Source organism: Onychomys torridus, chromosome 4 (assembly GCF_903995425.1).
Source record: "Onychomys torridus chromosome 4, mOncTor1.1, whole genome shotgun sequence".
NCBI lineage: Eukaryota > Metazoa > Chordata > Mammalia > Rodentia > Cricetidae > Onychomys > Onychomys torridus.
Window position 1 is genome coordinate 53,469,122 of NC_050446.1, and position 12,910 is coordinate 53,482,031.

Consider the following 12,910-nt stretch of genomic DNA (forward strand, 5'->3'; position numbering starts at 1 on the left):
ACCTTCTTTCTTATGATTAATTGTGAGGTAGCTCATGATTCTGCTAATAGGGGTTGTGTGAAAATTTTTGAGAGGACATCTTTAGGTAGACTGGGAATCCTCTGGTCCCCTTTCATGCTCTGGTATTTTTCAGTATGCCTATGTCTGTGAAAGCTATTTTAGTAGCATTTTTAGCCACTGGGACCCAGATGGGGAAGGGGCTATAATGGAGAAAAGTTCAGCAACCTAATGACTCCCTTGGGGAGACTATTTTCTCATGGAGGAAATCGGGGTGAGACTGCCATGTGTCACAAGGTCCAGCATTTGTTATTTTATGACGGTTGTTACTCAAGATGGAAGAAGTTAATCCCAAAGATGAGATTGGAGATTCAGAGAAATTATATATAGACAAGAGTGCACATGGCTAGGTCCCAGCACACCAGGATTGTATCAGCGCTGACAACTGCGAAATGCCCTCACAACTATCCCAGTAGGGGGCAAGATCTTCAGGCAAAGAACCCCTTTTAAAGGGATTCCCCACCCCACCCCGCCCCCACCCAATTCATAACAGCTAGAGCGCTCTAACAGTCCCGGTCTGGCCCAGTTCTCTAGATTTGTCCCCTTGAAGTTGTTGATGACAGAAATGTCTTGATACAGGGACATTCTTCAATTATCCCTTTACAGAAGAAACGTCTGTGCAAATATTTAAACTACCTCGTCCCTCAGTGCAAATTTGCCTTTAGATCAATCTGGTCTTGGACGCGTGCCAGGAACAGATTAGGCATGGAAGTTTCTAGGTGGGAAGGGTGTACCGCACGGACACTGCAGGGCTTTGCCATGGTCTTGTAGCCATTGGTCCTTCCTTCCACACACTCCAAGTGTCTCTCCGGGACCGAGAGTTCGCGGGACAGTCGGCACATAGTGTTTGTTTATAGAATGAGGCCTCAGAAGGGCGCCGAGGGCCAGGGGCTTGGTCTCACTGAACGGAGGCCGCCAGGCTGCGGTTCCCGGGTGAAGCCCTCTCCCACCGCTCCACGGCCTGAGCGCTGCAGTCATTCTGGGCCTCTCCTTTTCCAGCCCAGCGCTCGCACCATTGCTGGACTGGACGCGCGGGGGGTCTCTCCCTCCTGGCCGGGAGACTGATCTCTGTACCCCACGGGTTCACGCGGACGCCTGGTAGAAACGAGACAGGCGCTGGAGCCCGCGCGAACCGGGAGCGGTGGACGCGCAGCTGGACGGCCCCAGGCCCGCGGGAGCAATCGGGGCTGGCGGGTGATCCGGAGCCGGGGGGCGGGGAGCCCGGAGCGCCGCCCCGCCAGCGCGCCCCGCCCGTGGGAGAGGAGGGGCTGCGGCGCGGAGGACCACTGGAGGCGCCGCGCGGCCGCCGCTGTCCGCGCTGGAGACCGCAGCTCGGCGCAGGCGGCGCTGGTCCCTGCGCCTCAGGAGCCTCCGCCAGCCGGCGCGCCCGGTGGATAGAACGGGCCATCTCCCACGGCCACCCACCGCTCGCCCTGCTGGTAAGTGTCTCTCAGGCGCAGGATGGATACCCTGTGCCAGCCGCGCGGCCCCGGGGCATTGTGCGCGTCCGGAGGGCCGAGGACCCTGGCGATAGCGGGTGGGCAGCCGCAGCCCCAGGCCCGCAAGGCATCGCGCTCCCCAGAGGCTCCCTAGCTGGGTGGCGCGGAAGCAGGGGAGGCCGAATAGGTCCCTGGTGCGGCCACAGTGGGAGGGGGTACCCGTGTCACTGTCCCTGCTCGCCGCCCGCCCTCCCTTCCCTCGGCTGCCGGGGAATCCTGCTTCCTGGTACACGCATCCATCTCCCCCGCCCCCCGTGCGCAGCTCTGCACCCCCTGTGCCCGCACCCCCGGCCGGCTGGCTGGGAATGGAAGTAGGAGCCCGGAGGACTGATGTAATTGTCGGCGGAGAACCGAACCGGTGCGGGTGAGAGCGCCCGCGCCCGCGGGAGCTGACGCCTACGTTGCACCTTTCAGGGAATCCGGGGAGCCGCGGGCAGTGGCAGGGCAAGTTGTGCATCGGGTTTGGTTGTGCGCGTGCACTGCGGACTGCCCTCGCGGGCACTCCTGGCTACCCCCAGCTGGCGTCCCTGCAGCCCTCCCTGCAGCCTGCGTCCACGCTGGCGGCCCGAGCTACCTTCTCCGGTTCAGATCGGGACAGGGTTTGCATTGCAGTCAGGACGTGCTTCCCCTGCGTCGAGCTTGGAGCTGCCCGCCCGCAGATCGAGTCGCCGGGGACGCTGGGGGAGGAGGCATGGGAAACCTGGGGAGGAAGCTGCGGAGAACTTATGGCACCCGCAGATTTCTAAAAGCCTCTGCTCTGTGCAGACGCACTGCAAGACACGTTTTAAGCTGCTTTTGAAAGTTATGGCCAGATACTGATTTTGTGACGGTTCTGTGATCTACCTGAAAGGTTGGTGAAACTGGAGACCTAAAGCTGGGGGAAGCATTACATAATGGACATAAAGCAAATGACAGAAACTAAGCGGATCCACCGGGTTGCCAAATTATTTCTCGCTTCTGGACAGAAAGTCCTATAAGGCCTTTTTAAAATAAGAATTTCCATTTTGGAGCCATTGGGCAAGATTTAATAAATCATATATTGTATTCAATTACAGTTTCTCCTGATTAACAAACTAATGTTTTGAGCATTTTTTCTTAAATTAAAAAATTACATATTAATTGATAGTTAAGAAATGTAGTCTTCAAAGGAAATTAAATTTCCCATCCTAAGACTGTTAAACTTTGTTTTCCTCTTTTTTTAGTTTTTGCATATATATAGCTATAGATTTCCCTTCCTCACCATCACCCCCCTTTGAAGCATTTCTACAGTTTTGGAGACTGCGAGTTCACGATGTTGATATTCCTATCTAGTGATACAGCATTGCAGGTGCAAAGACCAATAATAAATGAATCAGAAGACCTCGCGGTAACTCTGGGAACGAGCAGGTTCCCAAGGTCGAAGGGAAGATGCTGTGTAACTCAGCTGTAGTCACCTACAGAGAATGTGCATGCCTCATTGGGCTACAAGGAAGGCCCTGATTGGTGGAATATTATTCCTGTTATTGGCTTCCTGATTTAGCACATTTTACCTAAAAATATTTTTAAGTTAGCAGGATACTTTGAAATTTAAAACCTTTGTTTTTTTTACCAACTCTTTCTTCTCCTTCTTCTTTGGCCAGATTTCAATTGTCGTGTTGGTAACTTAATTATACATTCAGTGGGTGGGTTGCTTTGGGGGAGACTTCTGTTTTAAATTGTGATGATTTTATCAGTTGTCTCTTGTTTTTAGTGTGTTGTAGTTCAGTTGGACTGCGCAGGACCATGTAATAGATGTTGTCTTGTCTCTACTTTGATTTAACCTCAAATGAATTTTACTCATCTTTCTGTTAATTTTACTCCAGTAAGAAAAAGTCTGTGGAAGAGGAAATGTTTTTGGTAAGAGGTCTGTAGTAGTTCTGTAGATAAATACAGAATTATGTAAAATTATAAGTGGACAAAAGTTTCATGTGATCACTCATGAAGTTATGAAGACTGAGGAGATTTCATTTTATTACAATAGTTGGTTAAATCGGATTCTGTGGTCATTCAGTTGATAATTCCTTAGCAAGTCCCTACTTTATTGAAGACACTGGTTTAGATTTGTTGGGAGATAGATATAAAGGATGCCCCTGCCTTCATAAATAAGTTTGTATCTGTTTTAAGAAGGACAAGGTAGAAATTGTTGAAAGAAGAGGGGTTTTTTTTGTTTTTGTTTGTTTGTTTGTTTACTGAAAAGGTTAAGTAATATTTACACTCTAAAATCTTGGACAAAAGAGTTTTCTATTATCCCTTTTTTTCTGTTTTTATTTATTTATTTTTTAATTCACCCACTCAACACTGTATCACCATGCTGTATGCAGTAGCTAACTGACTTTCACGGCTGTACAAGTACTACATCTCTGCCCTATAAATAGTGTTCGTCCATTCTGCAGTCAGTGGCCACTTTCTTTTGCGTTAAAAACATTGCACTACGTTTCCTAAGGTACATGTGTAAATATTTCTCCTGGGCAGATACCAAAGGATAGAATTGCTGAGTTGTAGAGTTGTGAGTGTTCGACTTAGTAAATATTGTCATATTCTATTCCAAGATTGTTGTGTTAACTTACCTGGGGAAGCCAGGGGAACAAGGTAACATAAGATAAGTAGCTACAAAAACAAACAGCAACAACAAAAACAAACAGAAATAAACCAAAACCAAAAAAAAATTAATACATATTCTGAAATACACCTTTAAAAAAAAAAAAAAAGCAGTGATGAACATAAAGCTTGGGAGGGGGCCAATAAGGTGACTCTGCAGGTTAAGGCCTGTTGCAGAACTCATGACCTGAATTTAATCCCCAGGATCCACAGGGAAGGAAAGAACTGTTCCTGCAGGGTGCCCTTTGACCTCTGCACTCCAGCTGTGGCACACCTGCCCCCAAATCAACAAACAAATAAACAAAATGTTTTAATAGAAGGGTCCAGTTGTCTTTTAGGAGGATCAGGGAGATAGCCACAGGCTATCTTACTTAGGGATGATGGTGAGTTTGTAGATAATCATTATGTTTTGAAAGAGAAAAACAGAGGATCTTGCAAGAACCAATGAGGCTATTTTAAAATTCTCAGGAAAAAAAAAAAAAGAAAACAAGGTTAGTAGAGCTGTTACACAGCAGGCTTCTGTGGCACAAGACCCTGATGTCACTTGAAGGACAAGAAGCTGTCCCTTTGTATCAGCATGAATTGCCAAGTATTGGCAAAAGACACTGGCAGGAAGGATGGGCAGGAAGTGGTCATACTGGGAGGAGGGTCATGCAGAACTAAGGAAGTGTATAACCATGGAGGAGTGAGACATTGGCCATCTTCCAACAGTGAAGTACTCCAGATGTCCAGGTGCTGGTGGGTAGAAGGTTGGAAGAGAGATTCAAGGCAGGAATCTTGGTTGTCTGAGAGTTGGAACTCTCTCGGAGAAGATGAAAAAGGGTTGATTTTGAATCACCGAGAAGACAGTCTTAGAAAAGGAAATGAGAAAGGTCTCAGAGATATTTGACTAAAGGAACTAGAGAAGAAGGTTTCAGAGGTAGTAGATATCAAAATTCTATATGAACGCCTGGTCTTGGAGCTGTCAGGAGTGGTGAGGACCCTGAGCATTGAAGGACGAAACCCCTGTTATATCCAAACCAAAGTGGGCAAGCCAGTGACAGAGTATTGCAGAAGACTCAGTTGTAGTGTCTGTTTACTGATGTAAATTAAGTAAATACACTAAGATAGCATGATGTGTCAGCATGGATGGTGGCATGGATCCACAGAGTTGAGAGAGCCCTGGGGTTACAGGAGAAGGATTAGATGGGAAGGGCAAATCATTCATGGTATGTGATGTGAGGCTGGGGAACTTCCAGCTCTAAGCTACTTCATACCTGGAGTAGAGATGCCAATAGCCACCTCACAAGGTCACAAATAACATGGTAGGCCTGAGGGATAGGGACCTTTAGGTTTGCTTTCCTACTGTTTCTGATTGGCTGTTGCTAAGCATATGCACATGTGCATGTATATTCTCTCATTATACCTCCTTGACAAATACACAGACCTCTGGAGTTCTGTCATGAGAGAGTGCTTTGTTCTCCTTTGGAGACAAGGATACCAGCGTTTGATGTGTTCCTTTGTTCTGATTTTGTTTTGACAGGTTCTCCCTATGTAGTTCAGGTTGGCCTTGAACTAATTATGTGGCCCAAACTGACCTCAGACTCAAGATCCTTCTGCTCCAGCCATAATATTAAGTTTATAGCCATTTCCACGTCTGGGCTTTTTACTTATGAGGTTATTTTGGGATATGATATAATGTCATTTTGGCTGCAAGTCACTGTGACAAACACTATAAGCAGAAAGTGACTTAGAGGAGGGAAGAGTTGATTGGGGTTATATTTCTAAGGCACAGCCCATCATGGATGGAAGCAGAAAACATGGAGAAATACTGCATGCTAGCTCACTCACAGGTTTATGCTCAGCTCAGCTAACTTTCTTATACAACCTGGGGCTATCTGTCTAGGGATGGTGCTACCTGCAGTGGGCTGGCCCTCTTGGCATCAATTGATAATCAAGACAGTCTCCCACAGTCTATCCACAGGCCGCTCTGATGTAGATAGTTCCTCAGTTGAGACGTTCACAAGTTGACAATTAAACCTAACCAGGACACTTGCCTTTTGATGTTTTCCTCAAATATACGAAGAAAATATTCAGGCAGTAGAAATAATCATATTTTTGTTGATGCTTGAATGACTCACAGTAAGTTGACTCGTAGATAGATGTTCAGGCTTAAAGGGATTTAAACACTGTCTATACAGGAGGCAGGGCATTAGCTGGCAAGAGTGCTTGCCTGCCATGCACATACTAAAGTTTGATCTTTAGTGGTGCAAAAAGGCAAAACCAAACCAAGGGGAACACTTGGAAAACAAATGGAAAACTCCCATTTTCCAAATTAAGAAAAGGAGGCCCCACACTTAACTCCGTGAGGCTGAGCCCTGCATATAATGCTAAGAGATGGTTTGGAAAGTAACTTAATTTTGATAGTGGGGACAAGAAGTAAAGCCTGTTCCTTGATTAAGGAACAGAAGGGTAGATGGATGACAAAGTGAGCCAGGGCTGAGATTTTAACCCTTCTTGTGAATTTATTCATATATTTATATATCCCCTCTCTGTCTGTCTTTCTTATTTTTTTTTTCTCTTTTCTGACCAGAAATGAAAACATGTGTATGTAGTTTTTAGTGTTTACTCTTTTTTAAGATTTATTTATTTTATTTTATGTGTATGAGTGCTTGGCCTGCATGCATATATGTGAACCACAGAAAAAGGCATGGGATCCCCTGAAACTGGAGTTGTGGATGGTTGTGAGTTGTCATGTGGATGTTGAGAACCAAACCAGGGTCCTCTGCTAGAGAAGCAAGTGCTCCTAACCACTGAGCCATGTCTCCAGCTCCAAGAGCTTGCTTTTTGGACAACCATAGCCCTATCTCTTGTTCGGTTAGTGGGAGAGCACGGGGGAAAGTTAGGTCCTCTTGTGCTGGCTGCTCTGTCTCATTTCCTTGACACCCCCTTCTCATGTGAGCGTGCACTGGGGCGAGGAGTGGGGCCTTAGCATCTAGGTTTTGCCTTGCTTTTTATCGAGGCACCCTGTCTGGAGCACTTGAGACAGACCTATTTGCCTTTTGAAACCTGTTCAAGCAGGAGGGAGAATAACACCCATTTTATTTTTAGAGTCTTTTTTTTTTTCTTCAGAAGTCAAACCAAAAATAAACTTGGCCTCAATTTCTATCGGTAGATGCTACATCACATGCCCTAAACAAGAGATAAACCTTATTTACCTGTTTACATTGTGGTGCTGGGGATAGCTCCCTGGACCTTGTATGCTAGGTAAATGCTCTACCACTGAGCTACATCCTCAGCTCCTTCTTTTACATTTGAAGAAGCTACTTGGGTGCTTTAATACATAATACAGTGTTATCCTGGGTAATAAATATATTAGCTACCTAAATAAGTATCTAAAAGAACATTAAAGTAAACGTATTTCATTGTGTGTCATTTCTGGAGTTGAAGTTGAGAGCCTGAGTTTATTTTAAATTATGATCATATTTTGGCTTTCTGTTTATCTATAGCAGCTAGACAAGTTTTTGCATATTCTCACCCCATCAGGCAGCACAACTGAACAGTGTTTACCGTATCATTTCCCGAGAATAGAGAGGGTAGCCCAGTTGGAGTGGCATGTGGATTGCGAAAAGACATTAATACATTCTTTTTGATCCCGGTAAGTTTACAGCTAAGACAAGAGCTACAGAGTGAAGTGAGAGAGCAGGAGAGTGAGAAAGACAGATAGAGACAGAGTAAGAGAGCGAGAGAGAAGCAGGGGGTGGGGGAGAGAGAGAGAGAGAGAGAGAGAGAGAGAGAGAGAGAGAGCAGTCTGCAAGGTAGGCCAAGCAAATGTAGGGCTCATGTAAAAGTCCCCTAGGAACACAGGGGAGGTGGACAGCGTTGACTCCAAGAGAAGCAGGTAATGAAGTGGAAGGTCAGCAGGAGGGGGAGGGAGGTGCAGTGACCTCATCTGTCTTTCAGAATATGCCAACAGAGGGAATAAAAGTATGGCCCTCAGAAGCTATGAAGATCAGGTATTTTGGAAGCCACCTGGCTCTTGTATTAGAATAAAATCTTTAAATATCATATAGACTGTAAAAGAAATGAGATAAAAAAGAAAGATGTAGCTTCATGTGAGGGATGTTCACACATGTAACAGGCAGGAGATAAAATTTACCACTTCAGAGACTGTTCACAGCATTCCTAATGTCCAAAGAGCTGCCATGTATCCAGAAGAGAAAATGACGGATAACCTAATAGGAGAGAGCAAAGGAAATGAGCAAACCATTCATTTCACAGAAAATTAATTAGAAGCGGCACCTATGATAAATACAAAATCATGCTTTCTTCATTAGAGAAATTTGAGCTTACATTACTTGATTTCTTGTATTGGCAAAAATCATATTATATTATGGTGGCAAGACTTTCAGAAACTGTTGAGCATCATGCATTGTGGTTAGGAGAACAAGATGCAGGTGCAGCATCCATGGATAGCATCACTCGGCAGTATCTATCCAAGTTAAAAGTGTACTCTGGACCTCAAGGGGTTGCTCTATCAATATACTTTGCAGGATGACTTTTCGTAGAATTTATTACACCCTTGATTAAGGAAAAGTGTATACGAAGTTATTTTCCTTATCTGGTTAAGCTGGGTGGTGGTGGCACATGTGTTTAGTCCTAGCACTTGGGAAGCAGAGGCAGGCAGAACTCTGTGAGTTCAAGGCCAGCCTGGTCTACAAACCTTGTTTCAGATAGCCAGGGTTCTGTTACGCCAACAGAAAAACCAAATCAACCAACCAAACAAACAAACAAAAAAAAAACCTGGTTAAATAAATTGGGAGCAGAAACAAAACTGGATAGCTGTGGAAGCAAGGCCCCCCGATACAGTGCTGTTCCGCAAAGATCTCTAAGCTGGAATAAGAACAAACCAAGGCCCAGGTTAGAGGATGACTGCCAGGATTAACTATGAACTCACGTGCACCTTGTCTTGTAACTGTAAGACTGTTCCATAAAAAACTCAAAGCTACAGTTGCCTCTTGGAAAGAAAACTATGGAGCTGGGGTGAATGTGGAGGGACACATTTTCTTCCTAGGTACCCTATTCTTCCTTTTAGATGATTAAGTACAAGAATTTATTGTTTTTCAATGGAAAAAAATTCTAGCAGACCATTCATGCTGATCAGTTTTGTTGAATAGTTATCAGCAATGGGATTCTTTGTGACTTGGGGATCAGTCTCTTGCTGGAAGCACATGCTTATTTCCGTAAACAGTCTCTGTTACCACTACCCTGACAGGTTAGAGTTCAGCACGGAAGGGCGTGGGAGCACTTGTCCTTTGGAACAGTGCATCTTGGTTCTCCATGGTTAGTCCGCTTTCGTCATCATTTTCCTAGGAAGCTGGTCTCACCAGAGAAAGACCCAAAGAACACTGAGTATGAACCAGAGGTGGATAGGAATTAAGGAAAAATGTGGAAGTCAATGATGGTAGATGCCTGGGGCTGGGTGAGTGCCCAGAGTGCACTAGCAGTTGCTATCCCAGCTCGATTCTGGGCAGCCATAGTAGAAACAGAGGAGAGTATGACTCTGGGTCCCAGTCTTGATCTCCTGTTGTCCCCGACGTTTCCTCTGGTGTCCAGGAATCTGCAGTTTTTAAATTGTCTTTGGTTCTGGGATCCACTTCTGGCCATCACTGATCTGCCCCCAACTCCTCCATCTCTTGAAATAACCGTTCCTCGGAATGTTTTTGTATTACTGCCCGAGTCTCTGCTGGGTTCTCTCTCCCATAGACGTGTGCTTAAGAGTGATTGTGTCATTGTACCTTTGTTCCCAAACCCTCAAAGCGTGCCAGCTGTCAGGGGAAAGCCTAGCACGAGAGAAACAGTAGAGCTAGTGCAAGACTATGATTGTAGAAGAATAGACGTATGCTGGCGGGAATCTCATTAGCGATGATATGAATAGTTAGGAGTTACTTACACTGAAGAAATGGAAAAGAAAGCATGGAGTTGATCAGAGCTCCCACGCTGAAAAAATAAGTTCCAAGAAGAAATAAAACACTCTGGTCATGAAGTTAGAATTAACTGTGCTGCATCTAAATAGATTGAGTACACGGTACACATTTCTCTGCTCTGTGGAAGCTGTATGTGTGTACGTGTGTATTTCTGTTCTTTTCATACAAGTTTATTTGGAAATGAGCAGGGGGGGGGGGTGGGGGGCACCCAGCAGGCTGGGACAGCATGCAGGGGAAGCCTTGGGTGTTAAAGCTGGGCAACTTGGAGAGCAAGAGAGGATAGAGGTGAGTGGGAAAGGCCAGAGAAGTGCCTGTCACAGAGGAGAGGCCATCTCAATGACTCCAGAAGGCTTCCTCTTGTGAAAGACATGTGGAAGAAGCTGAAGGACTTCTATTTACCTTTCCAGGGCTGTGGAAATTTCAGGATGTGTGCGGTTCTTAGTGACTGCATCTGGCCCAACTATTTCCTAGTGGGACTTTGAAAACAGCTTTCCTATAACTATATTTTGTTAAGAGATGCTCTAGTGTGTGTTGAACACAGGTGAACGTAGTGCCATGCTAACTGCACTGGCTTTGCTGTTCCTTCAGCTTTCTTCCAGCACATTCCTCTGGGAAGACAGGCTTTCTCTTCAGGAAGTTTTGTCAGGATATACCCTTCTCAGCAAATCAGTGTGTATTTGACAGGAAGAGCCCTGGAATGAGCATCGTGGATACCCAAAGCCCTGTTCCCAGCTTACATTCGCAAAGCAACCAAGCCTGGGTCAATGATATCTCAAGTCCTGTTTCCTTGTATGGGAAATGAGCAGGAAGTAGAGTGCCTTTTATAGACAGGAAGTCAAAATATTAAACACCGCCTAAGATATAAATCTTACATTTCATAAGATCCATATAACCCAAGACGCAAAGAGCTACTTTTTGTTGGTGGTATTTAGTGACAGAGTCTTATGTAGCCTAGGCTGGCCTCCAATTCACCATGTAGCCAAAGATTGCCTTAAACTCCTTCCTGCCTCTGCTTCCTGAGTGCTGGGATTACAGAGGTGCACCACCATGCTTGGCTACTACATTTTCCCCCCTGTAGTGTTGCTCATTGATTATGGTTGTGAGATGAAACCTCTTCCTCTGGGTGCTGCAGAACTTAGAAAGGACATGGAAACCAGATATAAATTACAATTTCATTACTCTTGGGTGTTTTTTTTTTTCTTAAATTTCTTAATTTTTTTTTTCTCCTATGGCTCTTTGCAGATTAGTTTGTCATTACAGAAAAATCTAAGCTGAAAATTCCCAATTCCTGGTGTGTTTGGGGTCACTTCCAAGTTGATGAGCTGTACCCAGGCTGCTTCTGAGGATGGTGGCCAGGCTGTCTGTCTGTCTTTGTTTCCTGGACCATTGGTCACTGCCCCCTCTGTACCTGACCTGCCTTAGACCCCCTCTACCTCCACCAGTGCCTCTCCCATCCTCACAAGTCCAGGTGCTGTCACTGTTTTTCCCTACGCCCTCTGCCTTCCTGGCCTCTGTGCTCTTCTGGTCCAAACTTTGTTTTGAAAATTGGATAATGTTTTGAAAATCCAGAAGCTGTCTCTTGGCTTCATTTGTGTTGCTATTTTATTTCTTGGCATGCTAGGGATTGATTGAACCCAGGGCCATGCATGTGCTAGGCAAGCACTGTACAGCACTGAGCCTTGTCCTTTAACCCTGTGGGTGTGTTTTTGTTTTGGGGAAACTGAGTCCTGCTATGTAGCTCAGGCTGACTTTAGACTTGGGATTCTCTTGCCTTAGCCCCTGTCCTAAAGCTGACATACAAGCATGTGCCATTGCCTTCTGATCTGATTTGCTCCATTTGCTTTTAAATATCTTTTTTAGAACATTGATTAATTAATTCATTCATTAATTAATTGGTGTTGGTGATTGAACGAGGGCCTCAGGTATGCTAAGCACATGGTCTATCAGTGAGTTATATCCTGAGCCCCTCTTGAAATTTAGGGTGATACAAGTCCATTGTACAAAAATGTAAAAAACACAGAAAAGTATATTTTCTAGTCTCTTGTATTGCTACTTCTAAAATAGTACTTTAAAACTGACTATAACCTTCAGGGTTTTTTGGTTTGTTTTCTTCCAAATTGTTTTCATTACTCAGCAGTGTTTTTAATTTTACAGACTTAAGGACATACCCTTTTTTCTCTGGTGCAGTGGTAACTTCACAGCAGAACCAAGTAGAAAGTGCAGTCGGTAAACACGCCTGTCCTTCACTCACACATGCCATCAACACCTGCCCTTCTGCTGAGTGTTGGTTCTAATCAGTGGCCCTCATGAACACTTCATTATCCAAAGTCCATGGCTGATATGCAGGGCCAGTCTTCTTAGTGTACATCAGTTGCCTTGTGCAGGCAGCTGTATAAGGACAGGAGCTTACCACTGTGGGAGGGAACAAGATGATTGCATTGCCTTAGGTGGAGTTGTTCTGTGTCCTGGCATTCGCTCTCAAAAAAACTGCACAGATTTATTATTCATTGTAAATGCTCAGCCTACAGCTTAGGCTTGTCTCCAGCCAGCTCCTACAACTTAAATTAACCCATTTCTATTCATCTATGTGCTGCCCCGAGGCTCGTTTACCTCATCTATGAACTTCCCATGTGGCATCTCCCCCCTTCTTCTCTCCAGCCCTGAACCTTCTGTCTGGCCACCGGCCAACCAGCTTTTTGTTAACAACGAGAGCAACACTTCTTCGAAGTGTACAGAAGGTCACAGCACATGGCCCTAGAGATCTGTGTTGTC

The 12,910-nt window shown here is 45.2% G+C and overlaps 1 protein-coding gene across 10 annotated transcripts in view; it reads left to right on the forward strand.

Annotated features, from left to right (window-relative positions):
- Nucleotides 1–1,314: 1,314 nt before the first annotated feature.
- Nucleotides 1,315–12,910, forward strand: part of Osbpl6 (oxysterol binding protein like 6) — a 195,688-nt gene continuing 184,092 nt past the window's right edge. For 9 of the 10 annotated variants that reach the window (XM_036186038.1, XM_036186042.1, XM_036186043.1 and 6 more), the window contains exon 1: nt 1,315–1,496. The gene's annotated coding sequence lies outside the window, so the exon portion shown is untranslated. Of the gene's footprint in view, nt 1,497–2,004; nt 2,407–12,910 lie in introns of those variants that run through there. The other variant, XM_036186041.1, reaches the window with a different exon arrangement.